At 45.5% G+C, this 27,723-nt stretch overlaps 1 long non-coding RNA gene across 1 annotated transcript; it reads right to left on the reverse strand.

The window, feature by feature from the left end:
- Nucleotides 1-513: 513 nt before the first annotated feature.
- On the reverse strand, nt 514-5,874 carry LOC138771556 (uncharacterized). Its single transcript, XR_011359642.1, has 6 exons — nt 5,840-5,874; nt 5,267-5,302; nt 2,085-2,123; nt 1,016-1,066; nt 801-848; nt 514-535 (listed from the first exon to the last, which is right to left on the reverse strand). It is a non-coding gene; the product is annotated as an uncharacterized lncRNA (long non-coding RNA).
- Between the last annotated feature and the right edge of the window lie 21,849 nt (nt 5,875-27,723).

Genomic DNA, 27,723 nt, shown 5'->3' on the forward strand with positions numbered 1-27,723 from the left:
GATATCTGGCTAGTCCTGTGTTTTGAGACTCTTCATTGAGGCTCCACAGGCTCTTCTTTTTCATATTCATGTTTCCCAGGGGGCAATGCACCTAGGACTTCACTGCAATGAGCGCTTTCAGCCGACAGTGTTGTCATTTGGCTGGTCTCCCTGAGTTCAGCAATCTGTTTCTCTTATGTCCTGCAGGAAGTGGTAGTCTTTCTATTGTGGAAAGCAGGAGAGGTTTTCTATGGGGATTTGCTACCGCTCTGGGCAGTTCCTGTCCCAGACTTAGATGTCAGAGAGCAACAGACTGGAAAGAATACACCATTTCCTGCAGAACCTACAGCTGCTGAGAAGGAAATTTTTTTTAATAGAAGTGAATTACAAATCTTTGGCACTTTCTGGCTTCAGCTGATTTGAAAGAATTTTTTTGCTGAATTAGCCCTTTAAAAAAACTCCTAACACTGTAATTTTCATAGGCTTGTTTTTTAAGAAGAGACTATGAGATACTTACTCCCAATCCTCCGAATCCTCCTCTGTGTCGTCCTCGCTCCTGTTAGTGATAATATAGAGAAGATAGTGAAAACCAGACACATTAGAGACATCAGTTTTCTAGCAGAACGACAATAATGATATTTAGAGACATCTTCACGATGATCGGAGTCTATAGGGGAAGATGCAGTTAAAATAAATAAAACAATATGATTCTATGTCTAACTAGAGCGCCCCCTATCCTGTCCTCCCCACACTCCTCTCTCTATACAGGATGGTTAAAAAATAAGCATGTATTCACAATACTATAAGGTTTGAGCCCTCACCTGGGGATGTCCGCAGCCGCGTCATCTTCCTTGTCTTCGTCAGTCTCCCTGTATATAGATCAGAAACCAGCTCGTGTGTTAAATCTGCCCCATAGTTTTGGGGATATGTGAATATACAGATGTGAGTATTTGGTGGGGAACACAGATATAAATGGACTCATATTGTGATATCATGTAGATGGATGATTATATCTCTGCTGCTTCTTCATACTTACACGATGGTCTCCAGGCTCGGGACCCAACTGTAGAGCGGGTACTTGTCGTCTCTGTAACAGAGAACATCGGGTTGGTTAGGATGATTGTTACTTGGTCCCATTTGAAACTTTCAGAAAATGTTATTTATTGCGGCCTCCCGATATAACATGAATTCCATCACTGATATGTGTTAACTCCTTGTCGTCACTGCCAGATTTCCCCTTAAGGGGATGTGCACATTGAGAAATAGGCCAAGAATTTGAAGCGGTATCCGCTCTTAAGGTGCGTTCACACTACAGAATCCGTGCGGATAATCTCCAGTTGATTCCGCCTCTCCACCTGTCCCATAGACTCCATTCTATGGTCGGGCAAATTCCGCCATCTGCCCAAAGAATTGACATGTCAATTCTTTGGGCGGATGTCAGAATCCCCCCAACCATAGAATGGAGTCAATGGAACAGGAGGAGATGCGAGCAGTGGAATCCGTGGCAGGTTATCTGTGCGGATTCCATAATGTGAACACACCCTAAATTTCCGCTTGAAATTCTTCCTATAAAATATGAATAGAGCAATGTTCTATTGTGTTCATCGGGATTTCCGCTCTGTTGTTCACACAGCAGAATTTTTAAGCAGAATTTTCTGCCGCGGATCCACCTTCAGGCAAAGAATTGACATAGCAATTTTTTAAGCCGATTCCACCAGGAGAATCCTATAGAAGTCAATGGGGTTTGAATTCTTCTGGAATTCCACTTGAATTTTGCTCAAATTCTGCTCCTATTCTGCCAGAGCTAAATAGATGAATTTCAAGCAGACAATTTTCCTCTTCAATTCCTCGCTAGTAACCCGCCTCGGATTAGGCCACCCGCGTTGGAACGCATCTCCACCCGTGCCATAGACTCTGTTCTGTGGTCGGTCAGATTCCGCCATCCACCCGAAGAATTGACAAGTCAATTCTTTGGGTGGACGGCGGAATTCGCCCGACCATAGAATGGAGTCTATGGCACAGGCAGAGATGTGTGCGAGCGGGGCGAAAACTATAGTAAAAATGATTTATTTGATTTTTTTGCTGTTTTAATGTAGTGTTATTACCTGAAAATCCACGGGGCGTCCATCACGGCCATCTTCCACCTATTACATAATAATAAAAAAACAATTGCATATTATAAAGGGGATATTAGTCTGTCCTCCAAGTGCTGCATGTTGGGGGAGGTTTTATAGAAACATGTACATTGGAAATCCACTGGCCCAGATTTATTAGACCAAAAAAGGCACAAAATCTTGGTCAAACTATGTATAAAGTACAATATGTGAGTTCACCTTAAAAAAAAGGCTTCTTACTTTTTTATATTAAACCAATGGACATTTTTTTAAATACCCAAGGGGATGTTGCTAGGCATCAGATCCCTCCTGTGTGGCTTAACCTGTAAGGTGCCACTGCTCCCCTCGCTCCAATCCTAGCCCCCCCCCCCCCAGCCTTTCCCCTATCAACTTGACTGATTGTTTTGGCTTGGCCGTCAGTCATGATGATAGAGGAGACTTAGGGCCCGATTCCACCGATTATCGCTCGGTGGAATAGAGAAAACGATTAGCCGATGATCGTGTCATCGGCTGATCGTTTATTTAGGGCCAGACCTAAAATCAACGGTCTCCCACCGGCCATCGCTACGGTGGAATAGCGGTGCGCCGCGGGCGACCGATGATTTGAGAAGCACAGCATACATTACCTGGCAGGACTTCTCCGCTCCGTCTTCCTCCCCGAGTCCTGCGCGCTCCAGCTTCAGAATGGCCTGTCAGCTGTGAGAGCGCTCAGCCAATCACAGGCCGGGACCGCCGAGTGGCCTGTCAGCTGATAGACCATTCTGAAGCTAGAGCGCGCAGGACCCGGGGAGGAAGACGGAGCGGAGAAGTCCTACCAGGTAATGTATGGTGCAAGGGCTGCAAGGACATCGGTAACCATGTCCCTGCAGCCCTCGCTCAACGATCATCGGGCTGTAGAATAGGCCCAGTAAACGCGCTCATTTACATCGTTGATCGTGCCCTGCTCGGCCCTTGGAATAGGGCCCTTAGTTCAGGCAAAGCACCATGTTATACGGCCTGATTGACAATGTAAATGAGCACCAATCTGCTAGATTTACTGAGCCTATTACACAGCTCGATAATCGTGCAGCAAGGGCTGTGTATATATATATATATATATATATATATTTTTATCGATGTCCGTGCAGCCCTTGCCTTTAGTGTAAAATAATATGTAAAGTATATACATACCTGCCACGTTCTCCAATGCTTCTACCCAGTCCCGGTATCTTATGGTGCGTTTACACAGGCAGATTTATCTGACAGATTTTGGAAGCCAAAGCCAGGAATGGATTTGAAAAGAGGAGAAATCTGTCTTTCCTTTATGACCCGTTCTCTGTTTATGGTCTGTTTCTGGCTTTGGCTTCCAAAATCTGTCAGATAAATCTGCCTGTGTAAACGCATCATTACTGGCTGCTGCTAACAGGATGATACCGAGGAGCAGGCAGAAGCACCTGGGAGTGTGGCAGGTATGTATATACTTTATTATATATAGTCATCAGCCGTCAGCCGCACATCACTATTACATGTAGAGATGTGCAGTCGGCGACTGATGATTTTAGATCAGGACCAAAAGACACGATCGCTCTTTATTACACGGAGCAATAATCCACTGAATGGTCCTGATTCGGCAGATTTCGCTCAGTGTAATAAGGGCATCACCGGATGGTGTTTTTTGTCACTTTGGGACCTTGGTGTGTGCTCTAGGTATGGCGTCTTTTCTTTACATATGTGTTGTGTGTTTTGTTAATTTTTTAGTTTTTTTACTTTACAGTTCATGTGATTGAGGTTGGTTTCACACAAGACAGTTTTTTTGGAAATCTACCACTGTAATTTTTGAGCCAAACCCAGGAGTGGATCCGGCAGGTCGGAGACATATAAGCGCTTCCTTTATTGTACCCATTACTTTAAATCCAGTTCTGGTGTTGGATTAAAAACTGCAATAGCAGCTTTCCAAAGAAAACTGCCATGTGTAAACCCAGCCTCAAAGAGAAACCAATGAATCACATGCTCTGCTATGGGGAAAAACACCACAAAAATCAGACACATAGAAAAACACTTTATTCAAACAAAATTCTGCAAGGTGTAACCGTATGGGTTTATTTCAGAATATTAAAGTGTCTTATTCATGTGATAGGAAGGAATGTAGTGTTTTCATGTCTTATTCGTATCTATCTATCTTCTATCCATCCATCTATCTATCTTAGCTGGCTGTGTAAGTGGGATTGGTTTGTATTTAGCTAAGTGCATGGGAATAGGTAGATGTCAACATTGGAGGACACAGTTGTTGTTATTGCCAAAATGCATGTAGCTGTAATTGTACAACCACATTTTGCTTGGTAAACATGTACAGGGCCTGGGAAACTTCCATTCATGGTCATCAGTGGTCTACATAGACATTTCTGGAAGCACATCACCCCCCACCCAAATTACTATAAAGATCGGGGGTATGTAGCTTCTAGTCAGCCTCAGCTGGGACCATGGATGGAAGGTGCCCAGCACCCTGTCATCGCGCGAAATTGGTGTATATTAGTCCATAATATACAATGGGGCTCCCCGTTTCATTGTGGAAGGAACAACCATGCATCTGTACCATCTGTAACTGCAGCTAAGTATTGTTTTCTGTAATAAATCTCTTCTTTTTTCTATAAATCTGTGTGGTTATAGCCTTCTGCGACTATTATCAAAAGCAACCGGTTACACAAGGTTTGCTAGAAAACAATGCAAGTAACATTAAAAAAAGGGAAAAAGAAATCAAATCAACTGGTGCCAGAAAATGCCAGAGATTTGTAATCTATGAAAAAATCTCAAGTCTGCCATTACTTATCAGCTGCTGTATGTCCTGCATGATGTGGTGTATTCTTTCCAGTCTGGAGAGCAGGAGAGGGTTTTCTATGGGGATTTGCTGCTGCTCTGGGCAGTTCCTGACATGGACAGAGGTGGCAGCAGAGGGCACTGTGTCAGACTGGAAAGAATACACCACTTCCTGCAGGACATGCAGCAGCTGATAAATACTGGAAGAGTTGAGATTTTTAAGTAAATTACAAATCTCTGGCACTCTGTAGCACCTGTTGATTTGAAAGATTAAAATGCTGATTATCATAGGTTTGTTTTTTAACACGTGATCCCCTGCGGACATGTCTGTGACTGATTATATTACTATAATATACTGTATGTTACTGTGAGATACTTACTCCAAATCCTCCAGACGCTCATCGATGTCGTCGCTGCTGTTGGTGATAGAATAGAGAAGATGGTGAGAACCAAACACACATTAGAGACATCAGTTTTCTGGCAGAATTTCACCAATAAGAAAAGAATAGTTCAGTAAACATTTTTTTTTCTTTCAAACCATCTGGTGCCAGAAAAGTGCCAGAGATTTGTAATTTACTTCCATTAAAAAATCCCAAGTCCTCCATTACTTCTCAGCTGCTGAATGTCCTGCAGGATGTGGTATTCTTTCCAGTCTGGACAGCAGGAGAGGTTTTATTTGGGGATTTGCTACTGCTCTGGGCAGTTCCTGTCGCAGACAGAGGTGGGAGCAGGGAGCAACTGTGTCAGACTGTAAAGAATACACCACTTCCGGCAGGACATACAGCAGCTGATAAGTATTTGAGATTTTTTTTTAATAGAAGTAAATTACAAATCTCTGCCACTTTCTGGCAACAGTTGATTTGAAAGAATTTTTTTGCTGAATTACCCCTTTAAAAAAATAAAAATAAAAAATCTCCTTACACTAATTTTTAAGACGAGACTTAGATACTTACTCCCAATCGTCCGAATCCTCCGCGATGTCGTCGATGATGCTCCTGTTAGTAATAGAATAGAGAAGATAGTGAAAACCAGACACACATTAGAGACATCCTGGCAATGATTGGTGTCTATAGGGGAGGAATTATAGGGTCACACAAGTTTTACATTTTTAGTTTTACATTTAAATAAAATGCAACAAATTTTGCGAGAAAAAATACAACTAATGTAAAATTAAAGGGGTAGTTTAGCAAAAAAGTTTTTCTTTCAAACCAGCTGGTGCCAGAAAGTGCCAGAGATTTGTAATTTACTTCCATTAAAGAATCTCAAGCCCTCCATTACTTCTCAGCTGCTGTATGTCCTGCAGGAAGTTGTATTCTTTCTATTCTGGAAAGCAGGAGAGGTTTTCTATGGGGATTTGCTACCGCTCTGGGCAGTTCCTTTCCCAGACTTAGATGTCAGAAAGCAACAGGCTGGAAAGAATACACCATTTCCTGCAGAACCTACAGCTGCTGAGAAGTACTGGAAATGTTTTTAACAGAAGTGAATTACAAATCTTTGGCACTTTCTGGCTCCAGCTGATTTGAAAGAATTTTTTGCTGAATTACCCCTTAAAAAAAAAACTCCTAACACTGTAATTTTCATAGGCTTGTTGTTTAAGACGAGACTATGAGATACTTACTCCCAATCCTCTGTGTCCTCCTCGGTGTCGTCCTCGCTCCTGTTAGTGATAGAACAGAGAAGATAGTGAAAACCAGACATACATTAGAGACAACAGTTTTCTAGCAGAACGTCATTAAAGGGGTACTCCGGCCCGGGGGTATTTTTCAGATACGGCCGGGGAGGGGGTGGTTATGGATGGCGGAGGTCACTTACCTCCCCGATTCCAGCGCCAGGTCCCGGATCGCGCCGCCCTGTACACTCGTTCCGCGGCCGCTCAATGGTGTGAGCTGCCACATGAGACGTGACGTCTCCAAGCAGCTTACCCATTCAGCGGCCGAGGCGGAACTCCGCTACAGACGATGAATGGGTAAGCTGCTTGGAGACGTCACGTCTCATGTGGCAGCTCACACCATGGAGTGGCTGCGGAATAAGTGTACAGGGCGGCGCGATCCGGGACCTGGCGCTGGAATCGGGGAGGTAAGTGACCTCCGCCATCCATAACCACCCCCTCCCCGGCCTGAATCTGAAAAATACCCCCGCGCCGGAGTACCCCTTTAATAAAAGACAATAATGATATTTACAGACATCTTCACGATGATCGGAGTCTATAGGGGAAGATGCAGTTAAAATAAATAGAAAATATGATTCTTTGAGCCCTCACCAGGGGATGTCCACTGCCTCGTCCTCTTCTTCGTCAGTCTCCCTGTATATAGATCAGAAACCAAATCGTGTGTTAAATCTGCCCCATAGTTTTGGGGATATGGGAATATACATATGTGAGTATTTGGTGGGGAACAGAGATATAAATGGACTCATATTGTGATATCATGTAGATGGATGATTATATCTCTGCTGGTTCTTCATACTTACACGATGGTCTCCAGGCTCGGGATCCATCCGTGAAGCGGGTACTTGTCGTCTCTGTAACAGAGAACATCGGGTTGGTTAGGATGATTGTTACTTGGTCCCATTTGAAACCTTCAGAAAATGTTATTTATTGTGACCTCTCAATAAGAACATGAAATCCATCAGGATATTTACTAACCCCTTGTCATCACTGCCAGTTTTCCCCTTAAGGGGATCTGCACATTGAGGAATAGGCCAGGAATTTGAAGCAGGATGCGCCCGTGTGCCTCTCCACCTGTCCCATAGACTCCATCTATAATCGGGCGGATTCCGACATCTGCCCAAAGAATTGACATGTCAATTCTTAATGCGGATGGCGGAATCCCCAGACCATAGTATGGATTCAATGGAACAGGAGGAGATGCGAGCAGTATATTCCATGGCAGGTTATCCGTACAGATTCCATAATGTGAACACACCCTAAATTTCCGCTTGAAATTCTTTCCATAAAATATGAATAGAGCAATGTTCTATTGTGTTCAACGGGATTTCCGCTCTGTTATTCACACAGCAGAATTTTCAATCAGAATTTTCTGCCACGGATCCGACAAAGAATTGACATGTCAATTTTTTGGGCCGATTCCTCCAAGGGAATCCTATAGAATTCAATGGGGTTTGAATTCTGCTTGAATTCTGTTCCTATTCTGCCAGAGGTGAATAGATGAATTTTAAGCAGAAAACTTTCCTTTTCAATTACTTACTAGTAACCCGCTTCGGATTACGCCACAGCCGCTGGAACACATCTCCACCCGTGCCATAGACTCCGTTCTATGGTCGGTCAGATTCCGCCATCCGCTCGAAGAATTGACAAGTCAATTGTTCGTGTGGACTGCGGAATCCACCCGACCATAGAATGGAGTCTATGGCACGGGCAGAGATGTAAACAAGCTGGGGAGAAAACTATTGTAAAAATGATTTATTTGATTTTTTTCTGCTGTTTTAATGAAGTGTAATTACCTGAAAATCCACGGGGCGTCCATCACGGCCATTTTCCACCTATTACATAATAATAAAAAAAATTATTGCACGGGATATTAGTCTGTCCTCCAAGTGCTGCATGTTGGGGGAGGTTTTATAGAAACATGTACATTGGAAATCCACTGGCCCAGATTTATTAGACCAGATGATCTGACTATAAATGCGCTGTACTGGGTATTTGGGATGAGATGTGAAAGTCACCACAATCAATGATTTTGTCTACTTGGTGTTTTTTGTCACTTTGGGACCTTGGCTGTCTCTACCTTTTCCACAGAGAGGGCAGACAGCGGGATCCATACTGCATACTGCTCCCCAGTATCTTCATTGTTTCTGCCCGCTGTCCTTAGCCGCCGGTGGAAATCTAGAGACGGTCTGTGAAGTTCCACCGGCAGCTGCGGACAGCGGGCAGAAGCCAGGAAAATATCGGGGAGCGGGCAGAAGAATCGGGGAGCGGGCAGAGGTATGTATATACTTTATTATTTTCTTTATACAGTCATCAGCCATCGGCCGTGCATCGTTATTACACGTAGTGATGCGCAGTCGGCGGCCAATGTTTGTAGGTCAGGACCAAAAATAACCAATCAGTCGATCGTTGTCTTTATTACAAGGAGCAATAATCTGCAGAATCGGAGCTCTGGCTAGGAGGACCCCACTCTTTTCTAGCTGGGTGTCTGTTTGTGAACCGTCACACTTATGTTTGTGAACAGGTGTGAAGTATCTTTTCAACGCAAGGTATTTCTAGTTTTTTACACTCATACTTCTACTTATACCTTTGCCATCTTTCTCTTGGCCAATTGTTTTTTTTTCCTTTATTGAAAAATACAATTACAAACGGGAAAATGAGATATCTGAACAAGAGAGATATTGCAAACCTGATTGAGGCAATCCATTTCTGAGAAAATTCTTTTTTTTTTTTTATATGCTACATGACCACCTTCCCATTGGAAAATTTGCCCTTGATCCAATATGGCGGCCATCAAATCGGTGACGGAATATCAATAAAAAGTACAAATTCCCCAAACCAGCGCCGCAGATGAATATAATGAAGGTAGATGAGTAATCAGTGTCTGTGGATAATTTTATTAGAATCCCATCCAGTACACATTGGGGTAATATACTGTCATATTGTGTCACTCTGTTGCATAGAAAACTCTCCTATATACTGCACACCCTATTTGTGGTATAATTTACAATTATAATTGTCACTTATGTTTGAAAAATGCGGACAATAAACTAACAAATCAGTGTAAGCTTTTATCTTAGATCTAGGGGGTTATGTGAGTTATCCTGAATTATAAATGTATGTATTTATTTATTTATTTATTTCTGATTTATTTCAAGAACGGCGCCATGCTTATCCTCAGGTGTTATGTGGTATTACAACTCAGTTTTATTTACTTCACTAGAAAATGTGCTGCAATACCACAGAAAAACCGGGGACAGTAGTGGCGCTGTTTATGGATGGGAGCAGCTATGGCCCAGATTTATCAAACTGTGTAAGGCAACGTTCACACATAGTCAAAACACTCACTCACTCACTCACATATAGGAACTTACGTGCTATAGACATCCAACAACTGCTAGATACCGTACAGTCATCATTGCCCCCCACCTCTTCCCTCTCCTGTCCTAATCTTGCTGCCAAACAATACCACGACACCCTCAAAACCACTCTAGACAAACTTGCACCCCCTATACCCCAAACAGCCCGACATAGACGGCCACAACCCTGGAACACATGCAGAACTCGTTTTCTTAGACGGTGTTCTAGGTGTGCTGAACATCTGTGGAGGAAATCCAAGACAACAGCCAACCTTCTACATTATAAGTCTATGCTTAGAAGCTACTACTCAGCTCTTCACTCTGCTAAGCAATCCTACTTTACCACTCTGATCTCTTCTCTTTCCCATAACCCAAAACGCCTCTTTGATACCCTCAACTCTCTCCTTAAACCCAAAGTTCAGACACCCATCACTAACCTCAGTGCTGAAGGCTTAGCCAACTACTTCAAGGGTAAAATAAACACAATCCGCCAGGAGATCATCTCCCATTCCCCAGGTAATATTAATCCTATTCCTTCTCACTGTTTCTCCTCATCCCTCTCAGCCTTTGAGCCAGTGACAGAGGAGGAAGTCTCCAGACTCCTAGCCTCCTCTCGCCCCACCACCTGCCCTAGTGACCCTATTCCCTCACACCTTGTCCAGTCCCTCTCCCCTGTTGTCACTACCTACCTTACTAAAGTCTTCAACCTCTCCCTCTCCTCTGGCATCTTCCCCTCGACTTTCAAACACTCCACCATCACTCCATTACTGAAAAAACCCTCCCTAGACCCAGACCCCTCCTGTGCAGCCAACTATCGACCTGTCTCTAATCTCCCTTTTATCTCTAAACTCTTGGAATGTCTGGTCTATTCCCGCCTAACCCGTTACCTCTCTGACAACTCTCTCCTTGATCCCCTTCAGTCTGGTTTCCGTCCTCACCACTCTACAGAAACTGCTTTTACTAAAGTCTCTAATGATCTCCTCACCGCCAAATCTAAAGGTGACCATTCCCTGCTCATTCTCCTGGACCTATCTGCAGCTTTTGACACTGTAGACCACCAGCTCCTCCTCTCCACGCTCCGCTCTATTGGCCTAAAGGACTCTGCTCTTTCCTGGTTTTCCTCCTATCTCTCTGACCGCTCCTTTAGCGTATCGCTTTCTGGCTCCACCTCATCTTCCCTCCCCCTTACAGTCGGGGTTCCTCAGGATCAGTCCTGGGCCCTCTCCTTTTCTCACTTTACACTTTACCCATCGGACAAATCATCAGTAAGTTTGGTTTTCAGTACCATCTCTATGCTGATGATACCCAGCTGTATACCTCCTCCTGTGATATCACCCCCGCACTTCTACAGAACACCAGTAACTGTCTGTCTGCCATCTCTAACGCTATGTCCTCCCTATTCCTAAAACTAAACCTTTCTAAGACTGAGCTTCTTGTCTTCCCTCTCTCTGCTAAACACCCTCCACCTGACATTTCCATCTCTGTCTGTGGTGCAACCATAACCCCTACACAACAAGCCCGCTGCCTTGGGATTATGTTTGACTCAGATCTGTCCTTCACTCCTCATATTAAATCTCTTTCACGTTCCTGTAATCTGCATCTAAAAAACATCTCTAAAATCCGTCCCTTCCTTACTGTCGAATCTGCTAAAACTCTTATTGTCGCTCTGATCCATTCCCGCCTTGACTACTGCAATTCCTTACTAATCGGCCTCCCTTCCTCTAAACTCTCCTCTCTCCAGTCCATTCTCAATAGAGCGGCCAGGCTTATCCCCATGTCCAGCCGCTATACCAATGCCTCCCCCCTGTCACTACACTGGCTCCCTGTTAAACACAGGATACAATACAAAGTCCTCCTGCTCACCCACAAGGCTCTCCACAGTGCTGCACCTCCCTATATCTCCTCCCTCATCTCTGTCTACTGCCCTACCCGTGCCTTACGCTCCTCTAATGACTTAAGACTAACATCCACCTTAATCCGCACCTCTCACTTCCGTCTCCAGGACTTCACCCGAGCTGCACCAGTTCTATGGAATGCATTACCCAAGACTGTCAGACTCACCTCCAATACCCAAAGCTTCAAACGTGCCCTCAAAACTCATCTGTTCAAGCAGGCTTACCAGGTTCCCTAATTTTGACTGCTACCCTCAACCTCCCCCCCCCCCCCCCCCCCCCCACACACACACACCTACCACCACGCACACATACATACATATATACATACACACACACACCAAGCATTTAAGCACTTAGACCTGTGCATGCAGGCATTGGCTGGTGACAGGTTCACCCACCCTTACCTGCACTGCCTTATTTATAATGATGGCCGGACCATAAGAACAATGATGCACTTTGCCCCTCTGCCATTCTGTCTCGCACCCCCTCCTGATAGTGTGTAAGCTCATGCATGCGAGCAGGGACCTCACTCCTCATGTATGGATAATTATATGTATCTCTCTGTAATGTCTATTTTTTGTCTATGTATGTACCCCAGAATTGTAAAGTGCTGCGGAATCTGTTGGCGCTATATAAACAAAAATTATTATTAAACAAAAATTATTATTATTATTATTATTATTATTATTATTATTATTATTATTATTATTATTATTAAAACATCGGTCGTTGTTGGCAGTGTCAAACAACGGCCACTGTTTTATTTCTATTTGGATTGCGGGCAGATTTGGGTGTGCCTGTAATCCAATTAACCATAGACATCTGTTCAATGTACAGCCGTCAGAATGGCCATACATTACAATGTGTGCACAGTCCGAACAACGGCCGTTGTTCCTGCACCAGCGGCCGTAAATAATGGACAAGTCAATTGTTTGTGCGGCTGTACACAGCAGAAATCTGCAACATAAAATTCACAGTATAAAATCTGCAGCAAGCACAGTACATGTGAATGTTCCCTTAAAGACAAAGCAGGATGTGCTACATTTAGGCTGGATTTCCCCAAAGTATCCAAAAAACAAAAACTCCAGTATTGCTGCATGGTATAGACCAGTCCCCATATGTATACTGCTTGTAGATGAATGGTGGTCTGCTCATCCTGAATGTGCAGGGTAGGAGGATGGAGATAGTAGGGAGCAGCTTTGTACCTAATAGGCCCCATGTCAGGTGCACCAAACTACCCCTGCTCGCTCAGGGACCTGTCAGGGCAAAAATGTCCTAATGTGGGTGGAGCCATATGCTACACCCAGGGCATGTGACTGGCCTTTTTGGGCCATTTTTTGTGTGTATTTTTTTTACAACTGTCTTTGTTTTGGCGCCGGCTACAAGCTGCCGTAACAATCTCCCCCGACTATTCCTGGTGGATGGAACCAGTTGGGAGTAAATGATAGGGTGAGCATAGGGCATTGGAGAGGAATTGGACGGGGCAGGGGTCGCTTTTATTAGGGTGCTTACACCCCGACAAGTCCCTTAGCAAGCAGGGGTAGTTTGGTGCACCTGACATAGGGCCTATTAGGGACATAGGTGCTCCCTACTATCTCTATCCTCCTACCCTGCACCTTCGGGATGAGCAGACTACCATTGATCTACAAGCAGTATACATATGGTAAGATTGTCATATACTTTAGTACAGGGGCATTGCTAGGGTCCTAAAACATACGGGCATGGGCCCTCTGAGTGCCGTCATAAGCAGATAGTAATAATGCCCCCTGCTGTGTCCCCATATAGTAATAATGCCCCCTGCTGTGTCCCCATATAGTAATAATGCCCCCTGCTGTACCCTCCATATAGTAATAATGCCCCCTCTGCTGTTAACCCGCAATTAACCCGACCACCATCCCCACACACACTACCCCACCTGACCCCCTCCACTAACACACTACCACACCTGACCCCCTCCCACACATACACACTATGCCATTTGACCCCCACACACACACATAGTGCCCCTTATGGTAGCTAATGCCCCCACAGTACCCCATATAGTAGCCAATCCCCCCACAATGCCCCTGTCAGGATGGTATCTTTGCGGAGCGTTTTGCGTCCCTCTGCTCGTGCTGTGCGGCCGAGAACGCGCTGATATTCTCTTATTCTGTTCTGTGTTTTGTTTTGCTGTGTCTGAACACTGGTTTATTTGCTCTCTTTGGGAGACACACCCGACTTCACCTGCTGAGTTCTGTCTGGCCATGTCAGGGTTAATCTGTGTTTTGGTTCTGCTGTGACTGACAGGTCTTCCTGCCAGTGGATCTGTTTTGTTCTCAGGTGTCTGTGCTTGGAGATCAGGGGGATGGTCCTATGATGTTCTGGATCAGAACCCTGACCTCCTATATAACCTCCTCAGTCTGGGATATCATTGCTGGTTATTGACTTAGTCTCTGCCTGCTTGTATCTTCTGTGTATTTGCTATTCCTGATCTTTGCCTTATTCCTTGACTTCCCTTGCTTGCCGCCTGCCCTTGACCATATTGCCTGGACTTTGACTACGTTTATTGGATAGTGATTTTGTACTTTTGCTGCCCGATTGTTGTGACCCGGACTGTTGACTATTCTTCATTGTGTTTGTCTGTCTGTCTGTCTGTTTGTCTTGTCTTTGTGTCCCACCTAGCCAGTGCAGGGACCGCCGCCAAGTTGCTCGCCGCCATCTTAGGGCGGATTGTGGCAAGTAGGTAGAGGACAGTGGGCGGGGCTGAGCTTAGGGCTCACTGTCTTGTCTTGTCCTGCTGTCCGGATCCTAACAGCGCCATATTGTAGCCAATCCCCCCACAGTGCCCCATATAGTAGCCAATCCCTCCACAGTGCCCCATTTAGTAGCCAATCCCCCCACAGTGCCCAATTTAGTAGCCAATCCCCCCACAGTGCCCCATATGGTAGCCAATCACCCCACAGTGCCCCATATAGTAGCCAATCACCCCACAGTGCCCCATATGGTAGCCAATCCCCCCACAGTGTCCCATATAGTAGCCAATCCCCCCATAGTGCCTGGTAAAGTATCTAATCCCCCCCAATAGTGGCCCATATAGTATCTAATACCCCCATAGTGCCCATATAGTATCCAATACCCCCATTAGTGCCCCATATAGTAGCCAATCCCCCCACAGTGCCCCATATAGTAGCCAATCCCCCACAGTGCCCCATATAGTAGCCAATACCCCATAGTGCCTGGTATAGTATCTAATCCACCCATAGCGCACCGGTATAGTATCTAGTTCCCCATATAGTATCCAATACCCCCAATAGTGCCCCATATAGCATCCAATACCCCCCAATAGTGCCCCATATAGTAGACAATACTCCCATATAGTAGCCAATACCTCCATAATGCCCATATAGTATCCAGTACCCACCAATAGTGCCCCATTTAGTAGCCAATACCCCCCAATTGTGCCCCATATAGTATCTAATACCCCCATATAGTAGCCAATATGCCCCAATAGTGCCTCATATAGTCACTCCAGTCCAATCCAGACCCTCCCCTCTGTACAGTGCCCTTCTATTGACACCAGCCTGGCACCCGCACTTCCCCACCAGAAAAAAAAAAAAAAAACCTCACCTGTCACCCGTTCCCAGCAACTTCTCTCCCGGCAGCGCGCGGTCTCCGGAGCATGCAGCGTCTCTTTACCATGCTGCCGTTGCTGGAAGATCACAGGAGACGGCGGGCTGCTGGGAGAGGAGCTGCAGCCGCAGCGCTGCCCAATCCAAAAGTGTCTGGCAGCGGGCAGCCTCCTTTTGAGAGCATGGTGGCGGGTGGTCCACTCGCATCTCAGCCATATGTGCCTCCCCCATGCTTCTCCCCGGCGCCTCCTAACCTCCACTTGCGAGATGGGTAGTAGCGGCAGCTTGACGTGTCGCCCGGACGTGCTCCTCCAATCCAATCAGCTCAGAGCGGGAGCGTGGGGCAGCTGTGGCGGGCCGTGGTGCACGCATCCAATCAACACATGCGCCACGGCCTGCCGCAGCAGCCCCATGCCCCCTCTGTGCTAATTGGATTGGAGGAGCACGTCCGGGCAGGCAGTAGGTAAGGCGGAGTGGCAGTCGCAGCGAGCTGCGAGCCAGATGCGGCCATCAAAAGAGCCACATCTGGCCTGCAAGACCGGGGCAGCAAAGATCTGTGACAGAAGCCTCAGTGTTAAACAGAGACTCTATGAGAGGGCTCACACGCTTCCTCTCTCCTCCGCTCCAAGAATTGACATGTCAACGCCGCTTGACATTGAGGCAGGCGTTGCTCTTACAGTTTGGGGTCTACAGTATAGCAGCTATTTGTTATGTTTGTTATGTATGTTACACCTAATAATAAATCAGAGTGCATTCTAATATATATATATATATATATATATATATAGTAATTTATTTATTTTTATTTAACCCCTTAAGGACAGAGCCTGAAATGGCCTTAATGACAGAGACAAATTTTATGAATATGACCAGTGTCACTTTAGTCATTAATAACTTCGGGATGCTTTTACCTATCCGGCTGATTCTGAGATTGTTTTCTCGTGACATATTGTACTTTACATTTCTGGTAAATTGGAGTCGATACTCATAACAAATCTTTATGAAAAAAACCCAAATAAGGTGAAAAAATGTGAAAAAATGCATTTTTCCAACTTTGAAACTTCTTTGCGTATACAGAAAGTGGTTATACCACATAAATTATATATTAAATAGCATTAGCAACATGTCTACTTTATGTTGGCGGCATTTATTAAACTATCTTTCATTTTTTTTAGACGATAGGAAGCTTAAAACATTAGCAGCAAATTTCCAAATTTTCAGTAAAATTTCAAAATCAGATATTTTTAGGGACCTGTTCAGGTTTAAAGTGTATTTGAGGGGCCTGTATGTTAGAAAGCCCCACAAAGCACCCCATTTCAGAAATTGCACCCCCCAAACTCTGCAAAAGCACATCCAGAAAGTGTTTAAACCCTTTAGGGGAGTCACAGAAATAAAAGCCAAGTGTGTAAGGAATTTGAAAATTTTAATTTTCTGTGCAGAGATTTTATTGTAATCCAATATTTTTCATAATTATAAACCTATTACCAGAGAAATGCACCCCAATAATTATTGCCCCGTTTCTGCAGTTTATAGAAATACCCCATATGTGGCCCTATTGCGCTATTTGACGCAACCACAAGCCTCAGATATAAGGGAGCGCCTAGTGAATTTCAACGCCTCCGTTATATTTGGTCATTTTTGACTGTACCACTTCAGGTTGGCAGAGGCTCTGGGGTGTCAAAACCTAAAAAACACCCCTAAAGGGACACCATTTAGAAAACTACACCCCTCAAGGAATGTAACAAGGGGTGCGGTGAGCATCTGGACCCCACAGGTGCTTCACAGATTTTCCGAACAATATGGCGTGAAAAAAGAAAAATTTATTTTTTACACTAAAACGTTGTTCTAGCCTTCAATTTTTCATTTTCTTAAAGGGATAAGAGGCAAAAAAAGACAAAAAATGTGTAGCGCAGTTTCTCCCGAGTACAGAAATACCCCACATGTGGCGATAGAGTGCCAAGGGGGCGCAGGACGAGCCTCCAAAGGGAAGGAGCGCCAATTGGCTTTTGGAAGCTGAATTTCACTGAAAAGGATTTCAAGGGCCATGTCGCATTTACAGAGCCCTCGTGCTGCCAAAACACTGGAAACCCCCCACAAGTGATTCCATTCTGGAAACGACACCCCTCAAGGAATCTAACAAGGGGTGCAGTGAGCATATGGACCCCACTGGTGACGGGCACAAATGTGGAACAATGTGACGTGAAAGGGAAAAATTTCATTTTTTCACTTTCATGGCACAAATGTGCCCGTCATCAAGGGGTCCATATCCTCACTGCACCCCTTGTTAGATTCCTTGAGGGGTGCAGTTTCCAGAATGGGGTCACTTGTGGGGGGTTTCCAGTGTTTTGGCAGCAGGAGGGCTCTGTAAATGTGACATGGCGTTCATCATCCATTCTAGCCAAATCCAACCTCCAAAATCCAAATGGCGCTCCTTCCCTTCCGAGGCTTGCCCTGCGCCCACATGGCGCTTTATGTCCACATGTGGGGTATTTACGGACTCGGGGGAAATTGCTCTACACATATTGTGTGTTTTTTTCTCTTTTAACCCCTTGTGAAAATGATAAATTCAAGGCTAAACCAACATTATAGTGTAAAAAATGTAATATTTCATTTTCACGCCACATTGTTCCACATTTGTGCCCGTCACCAGTGGGGTCAATATGCTCACTACACCCCTTGTTACATTCCCTGAGGGGTGTAGTTTCCATAATGGGGTCACTTGTGGGGGGTTTCAACTGTCTTGGCAACACAGAGGCCTTTTGAATGCAACATGGCCCCTCAAAATCCATTCCATCCAAATCCAGCCTTCAAAAACGAAATGGTGCTCGTTCCCTTCGGAGGCTTGCCCTGCACCCGCATGGCGCTTTATGTCCACATGTGGGGTATTTACGGACTCGGGGGAAATTGCGCTACACATTTAGTTTTTTTTCTCCTCTTTTAACCCCTTGTGAAAATGATATATTCAAGGCTAAACCAACATTATAGTGTAAAAAATGTAATACTTCATTTTCACGCCACATTGTTCCACATTTGTGTCCGTCACCCGTGGGGTCCATATGCTCACTACACCCCTTGTTACATTCCTTGAGGGGTGCAGTTTCCATAATGGGGTCACTTGTGGGGGGTTTCAACTGTCTTGGCAACACAGGGGCCTTTTGAATGCAACATGGCCCCTCGAAATCCATTCCATCCAAATCCAGCCTTCAAAAACCAAATGGCGCTTCTTCCCTTCGGAGGCTTACCCTGCACCCGCATGGCGCTTTATGTCCACATGTGGGGTATTTCCAAACTCAGGGGAAATTGCTCTACACATTAAATGTTTTTTTTATCTTTTAACCCCTTGTGAAAATGAAAAAACATGACAAGATTAATGATTTAGAGTAAAAATTTTACAAAAATTACACTAAATGTTGGTCTAGCCTTGATTTTTTTCCATTTCCACAAGGGGTTAAAAAAGAAAATGAACACAAAACGTGTAGGGTAATTTCCCCTGAGTACGAAAATACCCCACATGTGGACATAATGTGCCATATGGGCACAGGGCAAGTCACCAAAGGGACAGAGCGCCATTTAGAGGCTGGAATGGAGGATGGAGGCCATGTCGCAATTACAAAGCTCCTGTGCTGCCAGGACAGTAGAAACCCCCGACAAGTGACCCCATTCTGGAAACTACACCCCATAAGGAATCCAACAAGGGGTGCAGTGAGCATATGGACCCCACTGGTGACGGGCACTTACGTAGAACATGTGCCGAGAAAATAAAAAATACAATTTTTTTCATTTTCACGTCCCAAATGTGGCCGTCACCAGGGGGCCATATCCCCGCTGCCCCCCTTCTTAGATTCCTTATGGGGTGTAGTTTCCAGAATGGGGTCACTTGTGGGGGGTTTCTACTGTCCTGGCCGCACAGAGGCTTTGTAATTGCATCATGGCATCCTCTAATGGGAATGGCGGCCATACCTATTTAGCTGGGGAAAAGGGACAATTCTAATTTATTTTGGGGGTATTAGGCCAATTATTAGTTTATAAGGTTGAAAATGACAGGTGTCCATCAAATTCAACCTGTGTTGATCCAGAGGAAGGCAAAAAAAAACCCTCGTAAGGCAGACGACAGTAGCCTCATCACAGGGGAAAAATTCCTTCCCGACTCCATAATGGCGATCAGAATAATCCCTGGATCAACGTGACCCCTGAAATAGGAATAAGGGACAGAATTTAGATAATGTAGAACCCCAATGACGTGTGGTGCACCTTGAAGCGATCCAGTATGCAGAGGCCGGGGTGATCAGGACAGGCGTCACACTGGAAAATGTTGTCCTTTCTGATCCCCCTGTTACACCACACTCTGCACTTCTTCTGGGGTCTCCCTTTCTCCAGTGTGGGGGACGTCACCTGGAAAATGTTGCCCTGGTGCGATACGGGGTCCTTCATATCTAGAAGCGCTGGGTCCGCTCCATGGCTGCTAAATATTAGGGCGCTATTACTACTTCTGATATGTTCGGATCGTGCCGCAAGCTACAGGGCAGCGAGGGACCGGAAGAGGGGGTGCTGGTATAAATGTTATCCCCGTACAGGTGGTGACCTTTATCCAGCAGTGGGAAGATCAGTTCCCGGACGATCTTCCCACTAACTCCGAGGATGGGGGGGGACATCTGGGGGCTGGATTCGGGTGTCCCTTCCTACATACACTCTAAGGGTACGTGCACACTGCGGAATCGCGACAGATAACCCTTCGTGCATTCCACAGCTGGCACCCACCGGCGGACTGATGCAGGCGCGCGTCTCCACACGTGTCCTAGACTACATTCTATGCACGGGCGGCTTCCGCTCTCCGTCCAACGTGTTCATTCTTTGGATGGACGATGGAATCCGCCCGTGCATAGAATGGATTCTATGACACGGGTGGAGACACATGCCTGCATCAGTCCGCCGGCGGGTGCCAGCTGTGGAATGCACGAAGGGTTATCCTTCGCCATTCCGCAGTGTGCACGTACCCGAAATCTGTAAGTGTACCCTAAGGTACGCTCACAGAGTTTGTAGAATTTCACGCCATACCGTCATCTCTTATTGGGACGGTACTGGCGGAAAAGATGTGTCTGGGGGGCAGCGTACGCTACACTACCCCCAGACACGTCACTGGAGGATGAGGATGATGAGGATGAATGGAGGAACGAAGGACCCCCCATTCATCCTCACTGGCTGTTTCGGTGTCGGAGGTAATAATAACGTATCCCTCTGACGCCGAAAACACCCAGGGGGCCATCTTTATACGGGGATTAGTATATGGGGTATGTAGTGGTGTAGTGTCAAACTTTATTCAATGTAGTGTGGTGTAATGTAGTGTTTTTTACGTGTTTTTTTACAGTAAGTATAAAAAAAAAACCTACGCCAAAAATGGAGTTGCTGATAAATGCCGCACTTATGTGCGGCACTTATAAGCAGACCGTGGCAGTAGAATATAGAAAAAAAACACCCTACGCCAAAAAGGAGGAGTTGCTGATTAGCAGCGCACTTTCGTGCGATGCTGATCAACACTCAGCGGCGATAGGGTGCGGAAAATAGAAAAAAAAAAATTTGAAAAAAAAAAATAAAAAATTCTGAACATCCCTGTAGCTGCTGATAAGTGTATTACACATATCAGCCGCTAGAGGGCAGCAGAGCGCAAAATACGGAAAGAGCCGACGCTGGAGCCGAAAATAGCCGAGAGAAGCCGAACGTGACGTCACGGAAGAAGCCGAAGACCCGAACGAAGACGAGGATGCCGCGAACCCGGAAGACGCCGATCAGGAGCCCGGGACAGGTGAGTAATGTACAAATACCTGCTCTGGACCCCTCGGCTGCCTAGCTGAGGGGTCCAGGGCAGGTATTTACTATATTGTGGGACTCTGATCGCCGTGCCACCGGCCCGATCGCCGTGAATGGCCGGCCGGTACCGCCCGGCCGTTCACGGCGATCGGGCCGGTGGCACGGCGATCACCATTACTTTTTACAGTAATGGCGGTCGGTGCCGTCCTCGGACAGCACCGACCGCCATTTTTTTCCGGGTCATCGGGTCGCCGATGACCCGGAAAGGTTCCGATCGCCGCTATTGGCTGATCTGAATTGATCAGCCTATAGCGGCGATCGTAAGCACGGGGGGTGTTAACCACCCCCCGTGCCGTGAAGCTAAGATGGCCTGCTATGATTTATAGCAGGCCATCTTCCCCGACCGCTGTGTGTGAACACGCAGCGATCGGGGAAACATCGGGCGTAAATTTACGCCCTGATGCGCCAAGTACCAGGGCGCGAGGGCGTAAGTTTACGCCCGATGTCGTTAAGGGGTTAAAGGAGTACACCAGTCATCATGCAAAAATGTAAATGTTTTCTTAGAAGGTATCCAGCAGACAATACACAGAACCCTGCTGACATGGTGATTTTGTAATTACATATCAATAAATAGTTGTACCATGCCGGATTTGTTACAGCGCGCTCTCCTCCAGTGCTCTCCTCCATTTGCGGCAAATCCGGAGCTCCATGCTGTCTCACAAACGGAGAGTGACCTGGCACAGTTTCTCACCGCTCACAGCCTTGTGTCTGTCGGCCGCTATGGAGGATGGCCGGGCTGCTGTGCACTGCGGGGGTCCATAGCTGTGCTCGACAACGTCCCGGCTCTACAAGCAGACAGGGAAGCCTGTTGTGGAATCCTCCCCCCCATTACAATGCGAAGGAGGTGCTGCTGTGCGAGGGGTGGTAGGAGGATTCCACTACAGGCTTCCCCATCTGCCCGGAGAATGTACAGCAGTCGTTGTGCCCCCCCCATAGGCCATCCCCAGGACATTGTGCAAGAGCAGCGGTGGCCCCGTTCATCCTTAAGGCACCTCCCCCTTGACAAAACCGAGCAACGCTGTCAGTGGTGCTGTATGATGGGGGATTACACTCCAGGCTTCCCTGTCTTCCTGTAGAGCCCGTAGAGGGACAATGTCCAGCGGCACCCCTCTTGTATGTCAGCATCTCAGTGGCTGTGTAATGGGGGAGGGGGATATCACTGCAGGCTTCCCTGCCACCCCCTCTGTGACTCTCCAGCTATTAAATTCTTTATTTAGAGAAGCAGCAGGGAAACACAACAACACTCCAGTGCGCCAGTACATATAGCAAGTTGCACAACAAAATAACACAGGAGCAGCTTTTACCTATGTTTAATAAAGAATATCTTGTATATGATCTTCGGATGTGCTGAGCATTTTCCCTTCAGACTTTTTCTTTTTGTTTGTTTTTCTCCCATAAAGTGTTGTCACCACACCATGATCATGGGAGTTGTAGTTCTGCAACCTGGAGCTTTCCTGGTTGAATAACTACAACTCCCATCACCACAACATGAGGATGGGGCTTGTAGTTATGCAACCAGGAGAGCTTCAGGTTGCAGAACTACAAATCCCATACTGTACCATATATATTATAATTATTTTTATTCAACCTGACAGATCACACAGTAGATCCTGATCCAGTGATAGCATTGGCCCATATTACTGCACATGTGGATAAAGTCTTAGGCCAGGCCCATGTATGTGTGCTATGTGATTTCCCTCTCTACCTTATAGGAGTATATTCCTTCCTATGTCCGCAGAGGTGCTGGAGATCACATAACACACACAGTGCATGAGCCCGGCCATAGACCACAGCCACCACCCAGCAGTTATCATGGCCAACTAAGCCCCGCCCCCTGCATGGAACATGGCAAAATGGCAGTTGGAAATGGCTGAACATGGGGAATAAGTAACAGGGTGTAAGGTATTTATAGCTCCCCATTCTACACATCTCCTCCCATCACCACTGTCTCCTAGGGGGGGGGGGCACCTATGTGGTCATGTGATCAGGGAGGAGTATCTACAGGTACAGATACTCCTGGACAGGACATCCCACTATGTACACAACCCCATCTCTATACAACCCTATCTGCTATACCCTGCTATACTTGATGGGGAGTTCTTACTCACATGTTCCTCAAAGACAACTGGAAAGTCCGTATCCTCCACGAACTGGTCCTCCTCGCTGTAGATGATGGTCAGCTCTTCCTCCATGTCTCCAAAACTCCTTCTGTCACCAATCTTCCACAAATCGCCTATGTGTGTAAGAGAATTAAAGATTACATGGAGAAAACTGATTAAAAATAGAAAATAACAAAAAAATACCAGGAGCCAATGGATGTGTGTACTTACAGTCCAACTCCTAATAAAGCTCTGAAGGGTCCGGTTTGTAAACAAATTACATCATGATTTTCAATAATCTTTATTTAAACATCTTGAAACAAACACTTGTACTAACCAAACAATGAACAGTCGTCATTGGCAGGAATTAGTATGAATAAAATCTTGGTCTATGCGCTCGGCTGTAGTATTTTATTATGATTTATACTGATATTTGATTAATGTTGCTCAAAAAAACAAAAACATTTATTTGATAAAAGGTTCCAGTCCTTTCCTATAAGAATAGTTTTTCCCATATAATTACTATTTTATTAATAGTTTTATATAAGGGTAATAAGTGATTATTATTACATATCTGCCACTACTTTCCCGCCTGCTCTGCCTGTGTAGGGTTCAGGTCTCTTTTGGGGTTTAGTGTTTATGTTCATCTTGACTATTGTGCACAGTTTGCCATAGGCGGCCATTATAACACATATGTGTATAGAGAAGTCCAGTCTCCTACACTCAATACACTTCAGCCTATGACAATATGGGGCATTGCATCTGGTTACAGGGGGCATATCTAACTACTAATGTTATTGTATATGGCTACAGAGAGCCTCTCTAGCTACATAGGGCATTGTTTCTGGCTTCAGGGGCCACTGTATCTGGGTATAGGGGCCATAATGGATATGGTTAAAGTAGACATTGGGGGAAATTTATCAACAGGGGATTTTTCTAGATGTGGTCTATTTCTGCTTTGGCAAGAATAGACTGTTCTATTTAAAGTGCAATTTACTATCAGGGATAAGCATGGTGTATTTTCTGTGGTGCAGATTTGTTTGGTTAAGAATTGTCTCTAAATCGTCTCAGAATTGTCTCTAAATAGTCTCATTGGCCCTGGTTTGCCTCCTAGGTAATGAGCATTATCTTCTCCCTTTCTAGTTCAGATACCGGCATGCAGAGGATTACGTCGGATTCGTTTGGACTACTTTGATGACCAGCGGACTTTACTGTTCAATAAAATGGTCTACGAGGGGTGTGGGGGTGTTTTTATTTGATTAAAATATTTTTCTAAGTGTGTTGTGTTTTCTTTCATTACTTTACAGACTTAGTAGTGGAAGCAGTCTGATAGACGGAATCCATTATTAAGTCTGGGCCTAGTGCTAGCCGGTATAAAATGGCTAACACTAACCCTGCCATTATTACCCCAGTACCCAATGCCACCAGGGGTACTGGGAAGAGCTGGGTGCCAGTGGTCCCGGAGTGCCAAAATTGGCGCTCTTGAACTGGGCGGCAGCAGGCTGGTAATATTAGGCTGGGGAGGGCCAAAATAAATGGCCCTTCCCACCCTGGTGCTACTAGGCTGCTGCTGCTTGGTTTTTAACGTGGCTAGTTATGGAAAGTGGGGGGGATCCTATGTGTTTTTTTAAAATATATAAATAATTAAAAATGCATTGGATCCCCTCCCTTTCCATAACCAGCTGGGTTAAAAAACAAGCAGCAGCAGCCTAGTAATACCAGTGTGGGAAGGGCCATTTATTTTGGCTGCACCTGACCCACAGAGCATGGGGCATTGTATCTGGTTATAGGGGTATTGTATCTGGTTATAGGGGCATTGTAACGGGTTATAAGGGCATTGTATCTGGTTATAGGGGCATTGTCTCTGGTTATAGGGGCATTGTATCTGGTTATAGGGGTATTGTGTCTGGTTATAGGGGCATTGTATCTGGTTATAGGGGCATTGTATCGGGTTATAGGGGCGTTGTATCTGGTTATAGGGGCATTGTATCTGGTTATAGGGGTATTGTATCTGGTTATAGAGGTATTGTATCTGGCTGCAGGAGGCACAGTGTTGGGTTGGTGGAAAGTAAGTGTAACTTTCTTTCTTTGTGCATGGCATTGTTTTGGGTTATATGGGGCATAGCTGGCTACAGGGGGCATTGTATCTGGTTTGAAAGGGCATACTGTATCTGACTACAGGGGACATTGCATCTGGTCATAGGAGGCATATCTAGTTATATGGGGTGTTGTATCTGGCTGTAGGGAGCATTGTATCTAGCTACTGAGGCATTACCACTGGCTATAGGGGGCCTATCTGTCTACAGGGACCACTGAATCTGGCTGCAGGCGGCATATCTAGCTACAGGGGCCTTATTATTTTATTATTGGCAAAAGGGGATGTTATTATAGGGGAATGTGGTAATCATTATGGGTTATGGAGCATTGTTACTGGCTGCAAGAGAGTTTTATTACTTGTTACAGGGCCATTATTGCTGACTACTGGTGACACTATTACTGGGAATAGGGACATTATATCTGGCTACAGGGCTCCATATTACTGGGGAAGGGCCATTACTAATGGCTACAGGGGACACTATTACTGGGGAAGGGCCATTACTAATGGCTACAGGGGGCACTATTACTGGGGAAGGGGCATTACTAATGGCTACAGGGCTCCATATTACTGGGGAAGGGGCATTACTAATGGCTACAGGGGGCACTATTACTGGGGAAGGGGCATTACTAATGGCTACAGGGCTCCATATTACTGGGGAAGGGTCATTACTAATGGCTACAGGGGACACTATTACTGGGGAAGGGCCATTACTAATGGCTACAGGGGGCACTATTACTGGGGAAGGGGCATTACTAATTGCTACAGGGCTCCATATTACTGGGGAAGGGGCATTACTAATGGCTACAGGGGCACTATTACTGAGGAAGGGGCATTACTAATGGCTACAGGGCTCTATATTACTGGGGAAGGGGCATTACTAATGGCTACAGGGGACACTAATATTTGAGAAGGAAGCATAATAACTGGGACATACAGGTCAGTCACATTGTTATTGAGGGATCTGATGTGGAAAGGAACTGCTGACAGAGCCTATGGCTGCAGTGGGATATTAGTCCTTGGGGGTCTCATTGAGTAAATCTTATCACTTGGGGGTACTCCTCTTCCTTCTTTAATACCTGACCCTCTGCATCTCTTTTCTTCTGCCTAAATTCCTTTTTACTTTTGTCTATTCCAATTTTTAATTGCAAACCACACCTGAACTGGAGACAAGAGAGGGGGAAAAGTGGCCATGTTTTTGTAGAACTGGATAACCCCTTTAAGGATTCTCCTTAAGTGTTAGCGTCATCTCAAACTATACAGTCTGTAGCTGTATTTCAGTTTTTCTCCAACGTCTTAAGCATTCAATACAAGTATTCAGCGGGATCTGCTTACATGGTTCTTTACTGATGTTCCAGTATTCTCTTAAACCTTTAGAGATTGTGCCACACAATTCTGCCTGCCATGAGGGCCCACCTATATACTTGTAATGCTCACCTAGGCCCACCTAGATGGTTGTATTGGCTGACCCCAGGCCCAACCAGATGATCACAGAGCACAGCTCCAACAATCACCTAGGCCGAACTAGAGGGCTACATAGCACAGCTCCAACAATTACATAGACCCCTTCAGATAATTATAAACCACTCTTACAATGTTCACCCAGGCCCACCCAGTGTACTACTCCCCCCCTGGACCATTTCTTTCCCTAATATTGCCCTCTTAAAGGTGAGAGCTCCCTGCAATACCTTTTCTCCCACCAGAATAGACACAATTTCTTCCCAATATTTTCTCAGTTGGGCAAATGCCCAGAAGAGATGTAACATATATAATCCGTCTCCCCCTTGTATTGTTTGGACTTTAATAATACCGTCACTCTGTGCAACCTCAAATAGTCTTTTATCTTCAGTTTTGTCGGCATATTTCAATTGAAAATATTTTAATCTGTGCCCCCAATTTTGATCTTTATCACTAATTGCTCGAAACGTCTTAGGCTATGTTCACACAACGTATTAGACCAGCCGTTCCGTGACATCGCTTAAGGCCATATCAGGCCCAGTACTTAAGGGGTTAAGCTGACGACAGAACGTTTTGGACAGGTGTAGAAAAAAAGAAAAAAGAACCATCTTGGTGGGAGACCACAATAATGCACAGAGAAGTATGCCCTATATAACACTGATAATACACAGAGCGGTGATAATACACAAAGAGGGACCCCGCATCACACTGATACTACACAGAGAGGGACCCCGCATCACACTGATAATACAAAGAGAGGATCCTGCCTCATACTGATAATACACAGAGAGG

Source organism: Dendropsophus ebraccatus, chromosome 13 (genome assembly GCF_027789765.1).
Source record: "Dendropsophus ebraccatus isolate aDenEbr1 chromosome 13, aDenEbr1.pat, whole genome shotgun sequence".
Lineage (NCBI taxonomy): Eukaryota > Metazoa > Chordata > Amphibia > Anura > Hylidae > Dendropsophus > Dendropsophus ebraccatus.